The following is a 15,726-nucleotide window of genomic DNA, read 5'->3' as shown; positions in this document are numbered from 1 at the left end:
TCCAAACAGCTGCATTGCACCTGCTCAGTGAACGTGTGTCCAGTACATAGATGACAGCAAGGGGGGCGTTAACACTTCTAGCCGGACGAGAAATACTGTGGCTTTAGCAGTTACTCTGTATATTGGATGTTTTTGTTTGTAGTTCTGTGCGATGAGGAAACTGAAGGAATGAGAACTAATACAAAGGTTTACCTACTAACATTCTGCCTACGTGCCATTTGCGAGCAGAACAGGGAAGGGGGTACCGGTAGTACGCTCTGCCACACACACCATTAGGTGGCTTGCAGGGAATTGATGCAGACGTAGATGTTCATGGGAAATTACGACGTTCATAGGCGTCCGGAGGGGGATGGGGGGTGGGCCAAGGCGGAAAAACTGGAATTTGTCCCCCTCCCCCCCCCCCACCAAAGAACCCGGGGTGCAGAGTTCTTATTCATACAGAGTTCTTACCCACTTCTGAAGTAATTTTCGTGATTCCGCAAAGCCTCTCATTTAGCAAATTGTAATATTATGTGGCTGATCGCAATGAGATAGTCTTCTACTACCAAGCACTCCATTATCGAGTTACGCTGCTATTTCGAGGATCAGAAGAAAGCGGGAAAAAGCCGCTTTTGCCGGCCGCTGTGACCGAGCAGTTCTAGGCCCTTCAGTCCGGAACGGCGCTGCTGTTACGGTCGCAAGTTTGAATCCTGCCTCGGGCATGAATGTGTGTGATGTCCTCGGGTTGCTTAGATTTAAGTAGTTCTAAGTTTATGGAAGTGATGACCTCAGATGTTAAGTCCCATAGTGCTTAGAACCATTTGAACCATTTTGAAAGCCGGTTTGTGTATCGTGTTGACTTCTTTTATTGTCTTCTTCGAAGAATTGTCATGAAGTTGGCTGCGAGGCCTTTACCAATTGTTGTGGACTCAGATTCCCTCTCACACTCTTCTTAACATAATCAGCGATAGCCAAGCGCAGCGCTTCCTTGAGTGTAGTTTGGTCACGGAATAGAGGGTACTCGGGCCCTTTGATTAGTATGAAGGCAACTGCTTACAGCTTCAGTTACAATGAATCTGCGTTGTTTTGAAATCAGTGTTTTCCTTGTATCAATTTTACTTAACTTAATTTTTCTTTTCTGGGACTTTAAGCTGATAAATCAGCTTCACTTCCAACACAGACAGCTGTTACAGGACAGTATGTTGGAGTGAGAGTGTTTGTATGATTGTTGGAATTTTCATTCATGTTTTCAACCTTAAAGCTACATTCACGTTTTCATGCTGAAAATTAAACATAAGTATTATTACTTTGATTCTGGAAGAACAGTCATTGATGACGATTGACAGCAGTCCGAAATTAATTCGAAATAAACTGTCGTGCGCTGACAGCCTTTCGCAGCCGTGCAGTGGGTACGTGCTGTTGTTTCAGCCTGCAGAATCTCACGCTTACGTATTCCAGAACCATGGCCAACGGTTTTCGAAAAATCCACGCTACACTTCACATTCTGCAACGACAACACCCGACCAAAGGCCTTAGAAGTGGAACAGTTGCTACGCTGCGCAGCTAAGATCCCAGGTTCCGATATTTTGTGTATCCATTTGTCTATCTTAAGTAGTATATTGTACGCCAAAATGCGAAAGAATACTCTGTGACAACCAACATGGTCCAAGCTTTTGCCACGCCGGCGGCAATGTCGGCGCGGTCACTGTTGACTACCCAGGCATGGACATGCGCACCTTACGAGTTTTCCAACTGCGACTGAAGATCCCCGCGGAAGATGTCACCGCGGCTTTCCGACCCTGTGGCACTGTCTATGGCCACACTGCCGAACGCTGGGCGCAATTCCAAACGTTTCCCGACCTTAACGGTGTACGAATGATCGCCATTGATCTCCGCTTCCACCTGCTATCTCATATGAAAATCAGAGGGTGCCACGCTGTCGTTATATACGATGGCCAACCGAAGACCTAATCCGGGTACACCAAAGAAGACCACCTCAGGCTGAGTGTCTTCAGCGACGCATCATCCAATTGCCGGCCCCTATCATGGCACCTCCGACTTCGACGACGGTTTTATCGATCGCCTACGCATCGGCCTCTGTTCTCCTCCCGCCGACCGTTGTCAGTCGGATCACATACCAGTGTCCTTTCCACATGCTACGGATAACGCCGGGATCGACGCGTCACGCTCATAACCTGACACTACACCAGCGCCACTACCAACAGCGACGATTTGCGATCCCCTACCCGCTGATGATATGGACGTCCCGTCGCTTACCGTCCCAGCGACGCAATTCCTCCCAGACCGCCGCGAATCCCTCCCGTCTTCCGACGCAGAGGGACGAACAAGCAAACATTCACCTAAATGGTGCAAGACGATCTCGGAACGAGACAGTCCACCTCCCCTTGACGCTCCGGAGGGTGTCCGGCCCTATGAGGCCTCAGAAAACCCGCACAACAACAAGAATGACGACAATGCGACGCCGGCTTTGGCTATGCCGGTATCTACTCTGCCGGCTCGCTTGCCCAAGTGCACCAGAACCGATAGACTCTAGCATTAGGCCTGCCGTCGAGACGTCCTCCGCTCCTGCGGACGAGGTGGAATATACGAAGGCCACAACGACAGCGGCGTCGATGGCCTGTAGTGAGGGCGTCGACGATGGCCCAAAAAGCACGCTGGAGACGGATTTATCCCAGACGGAGACCTGGTTACGCAGACGATAACGCCGTCAGGTGGCGTACGGCACGGTTCGCCACTGCCTCGCCCTGCTTTATCCCCGTTGATCGAGTTTCTTTCCACAGCGGGGTCGACTCCAAACGTATCGAACAGCAACGATCAACACTAACAACATTAGCTCCTTAGTGAAAATTCAACTGCTGCTGCTGCGAGAAATGATATGGGCATCGGGCGTCGACATCGCACTACTACATGAAATACACTTGGCCACAATTCCGGATGTCGCGGGATACAACAATTATCCTTCTCCTGGTGACCACCTGGGACGTGGCTTAACCATTTACTCCCGCTAGGTCATTCCAGTAGCTGATATCACATTCCTTCCGTCCGCCAGAAGCATGGCAATCAACATCATGCGAATGAATATTGTCAACACTTACGCACCATCAGGCTCCACTTCTATTTAGAAGAAATCGCGCCTTCATTTCTTGAGCGGTGTGACCAATACTTCCATGGGGGTGACTGTAATTGTCCTGCACCCTAAGGATCAAATGCCCTACTACAGCACCTGTCAAGAACTCGCCTTGTCGTCCGTGACCTGTTGCTCTACGACACTTTCGAAGTTCGGCAAGGCGACACACCTGGACATACAAACCAGACGTGTCAGTCCGCGAGCCGCCTTGACAGGATTTACGTCTCTAGGGGACTCACACCTGCACTTCCAGGAGCAGAACTTTGGCTCCTGGCCTTTTCGGACCACGGTGCCTACATCTGCAATATTCTCTTCCCGCAACAAGTGGTCTGGCGCAGGTGTGCACCGTGGAAACTAAACATCTCCAACTTCCACGATCCTGACTGTCTGCAACGCGTTACCGGGATATGAGCCACCTGTGGACGTCGATTACCTAAGTGCTGCACAATCTCGACCCTGTGGCTGGAATTTGCCATTCAAAGTACTTTGATTCAGAATGGCAATGAAGTAGCAGCGTGGCGCCGGCACACTACCGACGATTTCTGCATCGTTCTTTCCGATCTGGACGCCCAACCCTGAAACCCAGACGGAACGCAGCAAGATTAACGCATACATCGTAACGTCGACAAGCCGTAGGTTGCAGGGGGCGGTGGTGAGGACGTCAAGAGGAATAGCCTACAGGCATCGCGTCCGATAGGTAACACCGAAGACAACTACTCATAACCGAGATCTACATCTGCCGAGCCCAGCACGTTACTCGTCAGGTCGAAATCGTCCGTGCCTATATAGACCAATGCTGCACAATGTACCAGGAGGAGATTACCAACACGCGTGCTCAAGAGTTTGTGTTACGCCACGTCACTCGCCCCCTCGGCGGCGACGAGGCGGACTAGCCGCCGGGGCCGGTTACGTGCGACGAATTCCACGATGCAATCAACAAAGGTGAATAGGTCACCTGGTGTTGATGGATTACTGACAGAATTTTATCGCGGCTTCCTTGCGCTGATGGCGTCGCGGTGGACGATAATGTTTCGTGAACTGACGACGATGGGTAACGCCCTTTCGCCAGCCTTCGTCACGGGAATTATTGTACCCATCCACAAACCGTTACTGGGGGTACGACAGTACATAACTCCCCCTAACAGTGCTTCAGGCAGACCATAAAATTTTTGCACGGCTCCTGGCGAGGTGTTGCGCCAGTTACTGCCCAGCATTCTTTCCCCATAACAAACTACTCCGGGTGGCTCAGTTAATGTGCTAACGGTCACAGGGGAATGTTGCGATTTAATCGCAATGTCAGCGTCGTGCAGTCTCCACCGCACTGTGGTTGACATTGATTTTGACAACGCATTCGATAAGGCGCGGTATCGTTTTTTATTCACCGTAATGAGCAGAATGGGTTTTCCACCTGCCTTTATCGATATCACCGAGCGCCTGTACGGCAGCGCCGAATCCCTGATTCAGGTCACCAGCCGTGTAGCGGTATCAATGACCATCCGGTGCTCCATAAGGCAGGATTGCCTACTTTCAACACTGCTCTATGTCATAAGCCTGGAGCCACTCATCGGTAGCCTGACGACCCACCTTTCTCGTCTCACATTGCGATAGCACACTTTTCGTTGTCGTGCGTATGCTGACGACCCCCTCTTCTTAGTCCGTTCACGGGTCGAAAGACAGACGTCATTTGATTTGATATCAACGTACGGAAGTGCAGCGGGTAATAAAATGAACGTGGGTAAATCACCTACGATGCTTATTGGACGCGACCTCTCACACGACGACTTAGCACCCTTCTCGTGCGTGCAGAAACTACGATGCCTTGGTATCGTTTTCACCTCCACCGTGTGCCGCTCCGCTGCCGTCAATTTTCGGCGAACTGTTCACATTACCCGACGGCAGTGCAACAAAATCTCCTCCTCCGACTCGATTCTTTACAAAGCGTCGAATACCTCAATCGACATGTGGCGACCAGGATGCTTCACATCGCACAGGTACCCCCACTGCTATCAAACACTGGACGCAGTCTCCAGCCCTCGTTCGGATACTTTCTTCCGGCTGATACGCTCTTAAACGTCCGTTACGAAACGCTGACCCCCCCGCAGGTGGGGGCCTCAGTCTTGTCAATGTTCGACTCCGAGCGGCGCCCACCGTGCACAAGCAGTGGAACGGGGTCGCCTACTTATGTGCAGCTTGCTGGACATTCTTATCCCCGCCGTTGCCACTAGGCAACATCACGCGCCATCTGACGCACATTTGTGATTTCATTGTCTAGTAGTGCTCACACTCACATACCGAGCACGCATCTTCCTCGGACCTTCGTTACATATCCGTCAACAACGACGAACTCAGACATGAATTGACGTGGTGGCCCACGGTTTGGCATCATGTCCACCAGCTTTTCCTTCCCTCCAACGTGCGGACAACATGGTACAACGTCGCATGTGGAATATTCGCCACAAATCAATGTGTAAAATGTCTAACATGTGCTGCCACCAGTGACGTCTGTTGCCCGCTACCTGCACATTCCACCGAACTCGTATGAATTCGTCTCCGTCCTGAGAATACTCATTTTCCCGCCACCTAAAATCACGGGCCGGCCGCGCGGGGTAGCTACGCGGTCTGGGGCGTCTTGTCACGGTCAGCGCGGCTCCCGCCGTTGGAGGTTCGAGTCCTCCCTCGGGCATGGGTGTGTGTGTCGTCCTCAGCTTAAGTTACTTTAAGTTAGGTTAAGTAGTGTGTAAGCTTAGAGACCGATAACGTCAGTAGTTTGGTCCCATAGGATCTTACCACAAATTTACAACTTACAAAAATCACGCGCTTGTGTGGGTCAAGGAATGGACGATCGCTTACTTGCATTCTGATGGCGATAAACTACGCCCTGACTTCTGGTAGTACTTACAATTCGTCCAAAAATAAAGTCGAGCACCAACCAAGCTATTACACCTTCTTCACCAATTACCTTCGGGCGACCTTTACGTCATCCGTGTCACACGGACGACACTCCCCCCCCCCCCCCCCCCCCCCCCCCGCCGCCCCGTGCTGACATCTGAACATCTGAGACTCTCCACACTACTTTCTATATCGTACCCCACAGTGGAGTAGACGCATGGGCACGCGCCCCTTTCTTATATGCCCTATATCAGAGCACGCTGGTCATTCCCCACAACTCTACTGTCCTCCTTGGCTTCTGCCCTCCTTTCGGGTGCTTCTTCCCTGCAGTGGTTAGGAGACACCGTGGCCAGGCCTCGTATGTTGACTCCTGCCCACTCTGACTCCACACCCGATATGCCAAGCAGTGGAAAGCCTGAAAGTCTAACCACACCCTCACCCCTTCTTCCCTTTTTGTTTGCGGCTTTACTTTCAGTATTATTACTATTTTTTCCCACTTCTTGTTAATAAAGTCTTTGCGCATCTTGTTTGAGCGTAATGTCTCATGTTGGTTCCGCCGAAAGGACGGCCTTTCTGTTGTATTTATGCTTGTACAAATAAAGATGTTTTGTTTCCTTAACCCATTTTCTGTTGTTTTTTTTATTAAAGAAAAACGGTTAAGGCTGTCGCTCGCCATAAGTGGGAAACCTGGGTTCGAGTCCCAGTCCAGTACAAATTTTCTTTTGTCACTAATAGGTAGTATATCTGTACCGAACACAGTAGATGCCAAGATAGCTGCAGTCAGTGAATTATTTTATTACTTTAGCCCTGGAACTGTAAACGAAGGAAAATGTTAAATTGTTACTAAAGTATCACAAATATTTATTACTTCCTATTTCATTTAATTTGTAGTTCATAAACTAAACTACTTCTGAACAGGCCATGAAGTGCCAACGGTACCGACCTGCCGCCGTGTCATCCTCATCCCAAAGGCGTCGTTGTATGCGGATACGGAGGGTCATGCGGTCAGTACATCCCTCACCCAGACATTTTCTGTTTTCGTGACCGGAGCTCCTACTTTCCAATCAAGTAGTTCCTTATTTGGCCTCAAAAGAGCTGTATTCAAGCCGCTTGCCAATAGGACGGCCAGCTATCCAAGCACTAGCCCAACCCGACACTCTTAACTTCGGTGATCTGACAGGAACCGCTATTACCACTGCGGCAAGGCCGTTGGCCATAATTTATAGTTTATGCACTAGTTAATCGGGCCCAGGAAATGACCTGGGGGGGTCTCTGCAGACATCATGAGACTCTGGCATAAAATGGGGGTGATACGCGATTACAAGAACTCAGCAAGAGAGTTCTCACAGCCTCTGTCACCTCAATTCTCCAACTTCCTACCTACACGTGGTGCCCCTGTTAAGCCGAGCAACTCAGCGGAAGGTTGGGTAACCAACCCCAGCGGGAAACTGAGTCGGTGAGCAGATAGGAGTTGGAGGACAGTGGAAGGCAACGGGAAACCACCACTGAACTATCCCAAGAAAACCCCATGGCTTCGCTCAGCTCAAAATGTTCCGGAGTTTCAAGTTCCCCGATCGGATCTCCGGGGGGAACCAGGTTGAGAGGAGCTTCACGAAGAGTAAGATGGTGCAAAGAGAAGCACTGCATAGGAACATGGAATGTAAGATCCATGTATCAAGGAAAACTAGACATAGTGAAAAGAGAAATGGAGAAAATTAACATCGACATATTGGGAATAAGTGAAATGAGGTGGACTGGCATGGGAGAATTTGCTTCGGATGGCCATATGGTGTATTATTCTGGGCACGATCACAACAGAAGTAATGGAGTAGCCTTCATAGTTAGTGATAAAGTGAGAAAAGCTGTGATGGGATGCAAATATAAAAATGATAGAATGATGTCCATCAGACTTCAAGGTCAGCCCCTCAACATCACAGTAATTCAAGTTTATGCACCAACAACCGATGCTGAAATGGAAATTATTGACCAGTTCTATGGAGATTTACAAGAATTACTACTGTCAACACCAAAAAAGGATATCGTCTTCATAGTTGGAGATTGGAATGCAAAAGTGGGAAATGAAGCTGTAGAAGGTATAACCGGGAAATATGGTCTTGGTACAACAAATGAAGCTGGACAGAGACTCCTAGAATTCTGCCAAGAAAATTCATTGATAATTACTAATACACTGTTTCAACTACCAAAACGACGCCTATATACCTGGACTTCGCCAGATGGCCAACACCGGAACCAAATTGATTACATACTTTGTAATCAGAGGTGGAAGAGCGCGGTTCAGTCAGCTACAAGACCTGGGGCTGACTGCGGATCAGATCATGAGCTCCTGATTGCAAAATTTCGGCTGAAACTTCAGAATGTACCAAAAAGTATCACAACTTGCCGATACGACCTTAACTCTATACCCTCCGACTATGTTGCAGAGGTACAAAACAGATTTAATGTATTACAGCTGGAGGACAAAAGCTCGCAAGAGATGTGGACAGAAGTAGCTAATACTGTCAAGGAGGCCGCAGAGAAACACATTCCCAAGAAAAGGAACAGTAAGAAGGCTAGATGGCTATCAGTTGAGGCACTGCAAGTTGCAGAAGAACGTAGGAAAGCAAAAATCAAGGGAGATAGATCAGCTATGTTTGAATTAAATAAAGATTTTCAGAAATTAGCTAGAAGAGATAAAAATATATTCTTTAATGAACAGTGCAAGGAAGTTGAAGATAGTAACGTAATGGGGAAGACAAGGGATCTTTATAAGAAAATTAGAGAAATTAATGGAAAATTCCAGGCAAAAATTGGAATGATAAAAGATAGAAACGGGAAAGATCTGAGTGAAGCAGAGGATGTTAAGGAAAGATGGGCAGAATATGTAGAAGACCTATACAAGAAAGAACTGCATCATGACAGGGCTCCTACTGCTGATGTTAATGTTAATTTAGAACTAGGGCCAGATATTTTGGAGAGCGAAATCCAGTGGGCCCTTGAAAATATGGCTGATAACAAAACTAGTGGACATGATGAAATACCAGCAGAATTGTTTAAAGTCACTGGAAAGGATGCAGTGAAAGTGCTGCACTCAATATGTCAAAAAATATGGATCATGCAGCAGTGGCCAGAAGACTGGAGATCAGTATTCATCCCCATTCCAAAGAAGAAAAGTTCTAAAGAATGTTCAGATTACCGAACAATCGCACTTATTTCACATGCTAGCAAAGTTATGTTGAAAATCTTACAAAATAGACTTCGCCAATATCTAGATCGAGAGCTGCCAGAAGAACAAGCTGGATTTAGGAAAGGAAGAGGAACTAGAGATCAAATTGCTAACATTCGGTGGATTATGGAAAAAAGCGAGAGAATTCCAGAAAGATGTGTACCTCTGCTTTATTGACTACGCCAAAGCCTTTGACTGCGTTGATCACAACAAATTATGGAACGTACTGAAAAACATGGGTGTACCAGATCACCTCATTCATCTGATACGGAGTTTATACCTTGACCAAGAAGCCACGGTGAGAACTATGTATGGAACAACGAAATGGATAAAGATTCAGAAAGGGGTCCGGCAAGGCTGCATACTGTCACCGTACTTATTCAATCTGTATGCAGAACATGTCATGAGGAATGCGAGCCTAGATGAAGGAGAAACATGAATTAAAATAGCTGGAATAAATGTAAACAACCTCAGAAACGCGGATGATACGATCCTATTGGCAGAAAGTGAAGAAGATTTGAGAACACTCTTACTGAAGGTGAAAGACGAAAGTGAAAAGGCTGGTCTTATGCTGAATGTGAAGAAAACGAAAATTATGGCAACTACACCTACCAATTCGTGGGATATAGCAGGAGAAACCATGGAAGTAGTGACCACATTCAGTTATCTCGGTTCCCAGATCTCTGCTGACGGTGACTGCAGCCATGAAATCCGGAGACGCCTGTTGCTCGGTAGACAGGCGATGTCAAACCTTGACAAGGTTATAAGGTCCAGAGATATAACACTAGCAACAAAGATCCGTATTGTGAGGGCTATGGTCTTTCCAGTTGTGATGTATGGATGTGAGACCTGGACCATTAGAAAGGCTGAACGGCGAAGAATTGACTCCTTCGAATTGTGGAGTTGGAGGAAACTTCTTAGAGTTCCATGGACTGCAAAGAGAACCAACAGATCAATATTGGAGCAAATTAAACCAGATTTCTCCCTGGAAAGTCTAATCTTAAAACAAAAGCTGACCTACTTTGGACACACAATGCGAAGGCATGCCTCGCTGGAAAAAACATTAATGCTGGGGAAGATTGAAGGAACTAGAAGAAGAGGACGTCAGAGGATGAGATGGATCGATGGCATCACAGAAGCAATGTGTTCCAACCTGGAAGATCTACGAGAGAAAGTGCAAGACAGGAAAAAGTGGCGTGATTTGGTTCATGGGGTCACGAAGAGTCGGAACCGACTAAACGAATAGAGAGAGAGAGACTAGTTAATCAGAACTATACGGTCTCAAGTGGTATGTCCCATACAAATTAAGTACGAAGTACAAGTACAAGTACAAAAACCAATCGTAAATTGGTACTAACTGAAATCGTAAATTTTACGAAGTTTTAGCAATCTAGCGTTAAATGAAGGCAGTATGATGCATTAAAATTTGATTTATACAAATGTTTTGAATTCGGGTCCGACCTGTACGTTCACTCGTACCTATCATGTAATAAAAGTCATACTCTTTTAATAAATGACGATTACTGAGTCCGCAAAGAAACTTTTGTCAAGCTCTGTCCTAAATATATGTTACTCAGCTTTACCACTATGCAGTCTGCCCCGATAGCTGAGTGGTCAGCGTGACGGATTGCCGTCCTACGGGCCCGGGTCCGATTCACTGCTGGGTTGGAGATTTTCTTCGCTCAGCGACTGGGTGTGGTGTTGTCTTCATCATCATTTCATCCCCATCCGGCGCGCAGGTCGCCCAATGTGGCGTCGAATGTAATAAGACCTGCACCAATGCGGCCGGATCTGCCCCGCAAGGGGCCTCCCGGCCAATGACGCCAAACGCACATTTCCATACCATTAAGCACCTGTTGGTGTGGAATGTTTTCTTTTTCATCATTTTCTTTGGTATGTTTTCCTGCTTTTCCATTACGCAACTGTTGGTATGGAATGTCTTCTTCTTTACCATTTTCTTTTAGCATAAATACAACCAGAAACGGAAGTCACTATTTTGAGAAACATTCGTCTGCTTACACGAACTGTTCACGACTGTGCTGCAGTTAGCCAGCGCACTCAAATAAAATACAGATTCTGTTTTCGCCAAGATGCAATGAGATATGGCTTTCCTTCCAACTTTAAGAAAGTTTCGATATGTTAGCTACATTTATTACACAGCAACGTACCACCTACAACGAAAAAAAGCGTTAAGTAGCCAGCGGCCACATTTTCACTGAAAATACTTGAAAATTTTATGCTACAGAATACTAGAAAACTATCACTATAACTGTTGCCAGTATCGAGAAAATAGAGACTACGTCATCACATTGTGATGCGAGACTGGATGGAACGAAATAAATTAATATTGTGTCCCAATTAGATCCCTCACAATCGAACGAGAGTTATTACAAAGTGGTGAAGAAGACGCGTGAATGCGGAACAGGTCATTTTTTAAAGGAAAAAGAGAACCTCTACTGAAAGAAAGAGCAGAATTTGATGTAGTTTGGCTTCATTTACTGACAGTAGTTTTTACAGTCTAGTGAGCTTTTACTCATGTGTCGTACTGCTGTCAGCCGCTTTGTGGGAACCGCTCGTTATTTTCCTGTGAGATCTTTTCTCATACTACTGCTCATTACATCTTTCCAACTTTAACACTACGTCAAACATCTGTTGACTTCCATATACCCGAAGCAGCTAAAATGCACAGTTAAGAAAATAAACAAAACTTGTTCTTTCCCCTTTGGTTTCAGACACAGCTGTTTATTTAGTTTCAATACGGCAGACTACGCGCACCCGCTCTAAATTTTGTACATGGATCGCAGACGGGTTTCCATTCTGTATACTCTCTATACTGTAATTCGTTCACAGTATGCCAGTTGCATTAAAATTTGCTCTCTGCATTATCATTTTTGAGGAAGATTAGTAAAAGCTCTTTATGACTGGTTATTTTTATGTACAACCAACAGCATCCTCACTTCTCATTATTTCTTACTTCAGACTTGTCACATTCGGTAGTAATAAACATTATGGGAATATGAATAAAAGAATGTTTTCTAAATATTTTGCTGCTTCATTTTCTACCTCTAGATGATTTTGTTGGGTAAATGTCAAATATAATCTGAAAGGATATGATTTTAGATTGACAACTTCAAAAATGTCTCACACCCATAATCATTTTAATAATACAGAAAGGTTTACTTGGAAGGGAATCGTAGTCATGCTTACCTTTTTATTATCAAAGTAATCTACAGCGAATATAAGTACTGAGTGTATAACCATCAATTCTCTGAAATATAATAACTTTTTGTGTCATCCACAAAATGTAGTTCTTGTGGCATGACACGTCTCAAAAGTTATCTAGCAATTTATATAATAAATAGCAAACTTAAGAGTCTTGACCGCTCCCCATACGCTGGTCTCGAAAAATGTCTGCTGGACGCCTATGATCCAATATTAACTGATAAAGCATTTAGCGATGAACAACTATGAAAATATTCCTAGTCTACCGGAGTAACGTACAATTTCGGCTTCCCCAAGAGTTACGGAAAAGAAACCACGATATTACATGGGACGTGGAATTAGATGTATAGTAAATGCTTTAAATGTCATTTTCTTTCTACTCGTTGAGTTGTACTACTACAAGTGAACTGATCTAAGTTCATGTTCATTATTTCAGATAAGCAACGCATTTGAGCGTTACTATAATATGTCAACCACCTGTTACGTATCCCCGTGCACTTTGATTTTATATACAGTTTGACTGAATGTAAAAGAATGTTATTCATTTGCTGCTATGCGTTATGTCTATTTCCTCAGAAGTTGTCATTGTTTCATTTATTTTCCGTTGCTGCTGGATTGAACTTTTATGATCTTTGGCTATAATACAATTTACATTGCATAGCACTTTAAATAAACCAAATGTTGACAATCGTTGCAAACACAAAAGATAAAATGCAGTTCTCACTACTGGTTTCTGTAGTTGAAAATTTAACTTTGTGCTCTCTGACCTATTGTGTGGGGACACGCACAACACTAAATGATTTCCTGCTGTGAATGTATGATCACTACTTTGCAAAACTCTGTTCTCATAACTCTGATCTGGCTTGTTAGAAATGAAACACTGTATCATTACTGTAACTGATTACGAAATTAAACATGTCTTCCTCTACTATAGTCTCTGAAGTGCACTGAAAATTACTCTTATTACACGCACAGAAGTTATAGTACGCAGTGCTTGCCAGACATAAAAGCTGCAATGGATTTTTTAATATTTGAACACTATTGACTGCCACGGCTAACACGAGAGCATGAAACTAAAAATGAAAATGCGTTTAGTATTATTGGCTAGACCAGATTTCAACACAGCAGTCTTTGATCTCACACATGTAAAGTTTTAACTTTCTGATTTACGTAAATTATTTAAGTCACTAATATTGTACTAGCAGTTGCCGATGTCCACTTGCAAACGACATAATAAAATCTGCAGTTCTTCTCTGTGGTCCCGGAAGCTGAAAGAAATAATTGTAATGTACAATTACCTGCCTGCTTAGTAGTGGGAAAACTGCTTTCATTCAATTATAATTTGAATTTGCCGCGGAAGCTGCACTGCGTCACAAAAAAATGCTAAATTCGCTGAAAAGGGCTAAAAATGTGGGATGAAATGCTGGGCAAGCGAGCTACAAATTATTACAAGTATTTTTAACAATTTCTATATTCGGAATAAACATAAAATTCAAAGCGCACACCTTTTTATACATCAGTGCCCAATGGCGTCTTTCTCGATCAAAAAGCAAATGAAATAAACTAAGCGTTCGAGATAGCGTCACAGGCTCTTACAAAATTCACGGTTACGAAAAGACAGAGACAGTAATGTCTAAGCCTCGACTGTTTACAACCAATTTAATATGATACTATATATCTTTGTTATATTTTTAATTATCATTGTCTGTGTCGGTTACCACACTCGCCGACCACGGACGTTATTTGCAAATTGACATACATAATATTATACAAACATAAAAATGCAGAATGATTATTTCTTTTGTGCAATATCCACATAATCGATAACTATTCATACAGGAATGAAATATAAGAACACAGATAAATGATTTTTTCATATATTACACAGATTTTACAAATGTCTTGCCCGGAGACTTCACATACCGTTGCATTCTTTGGTGCCGGTGCATCGGTATATTGAAGTTAGCTTTGCGATATCATATATGTGTTGTCACCGCCAGACACCACACTTGCTAGGTGGTAGCCTTTAAATCGGCCGCGGTCCGTTAGTATACGTCGGACCCGCGTGTCGCCACTATCAGTGATTGCAGACCGAGCGCCGCCACACGGCAGGTCTAGAGAGACTTCCTAGCACTCGCCCAGATGTACAACCGACTTTGCTAGCGATGGTTCACTGACAAAATACGCTCTCATTTGCCGAGACGATAGTTTAACATAGCCTTCAGCTACGTCATTTGCTACGACCTAGCAAGGCGCCATTATCAGTTACTATTGATATTGAATCATGTACCTTCAAGACCGACGTTCACTATTAACGGATTAAAGTTAAGCATTCCACCAGCTACGTCCGTTTTTCTAAATTCTAATTTCCTTGCCCTGTTCCAGACCTCACGCCAGCCTGCGTGAGCTAAAACGCGTGCCTTTCGGCCTCCTCTAGTAACACGGTGTTGGCTCTCCTGCCAACCAAAACAATATATGTGTACGATTTTAAAACTACCATGCCTACTTGTTCCAGTGAGTTCAAAAAAACTCCCTGGGAGGTGCCGGAACCCCGATCCCGAACGTTCTGGCCGAAACTAAGCCCTTCTCGTTGAAACAGAGAGTGCAAATCGCCTTCTGTTTGTCTTTTTATCATCATCGAGACTCAATGCACATTTGGTAATGAATGAGCGAGGGAGTTAACAGCAGTAGGCAACATTTCTTTTTTTTTTTTGGTCATCAGTCTACTGACTGGTTTGATGCGGCCCGTCACGAATTCCTTTCCTGTGCTAACCTCTTCATCTCAGAGTATTGCAACCTACGTCCTCAATTATTTTCTTGACGTATTCCAATCTCTGTCTTCCTCTACAGTTTTTGCCCTCTACAGCTCCCTCTAGTACCATGGAAGTCATTCCCTCATGTCTTAGCAGATGTCCTATCATCCTGTCCCTCCTCCTTGTCAGTGTTTTCCACATATTCCTTTCCTCTCCAATTCTGCGTAGAACCTCCTCATTCCTTACCTTATCAGTCCACCTAATTTTCAACATTCGTCTATAGCACCACATCTCAAATGCTTCGATTCTCTTCTGTTCCGGTTCTCCCACAGTCCATGTTTCACTACCATACAATGCTGTACTCCAGACGTACATCTTCAGAAATTTCTTCCTCAAATTAAGGCCGGTATTTGATATTAGTAGACTTCTCTTGGCATAAAATGCCTTTTTTGCTATAGCGAGTCTGCTTTTGATGTCCTCCTTGCTCCGTCCGTCATTGGTTATTTTACTGC

This window comes from Schistocerca serialis, chromosome 2 (genome assembly GCF_023864345.2).
Source record: "Schistocerca serialis cubense isolate TAMUIC-IGC-003099 chromosome 2, iqSchSeri2.2, whole genome shotgun sequence".
Lineage (NCBI taxonomy): Eukaryota > Metazoa > Arthropoda > Insecta > Orthoptera > Acrididae > Schistocerca > Schistocerca serialis.
Note: the sequence above shows the minus strand (reverse complement) of the source record.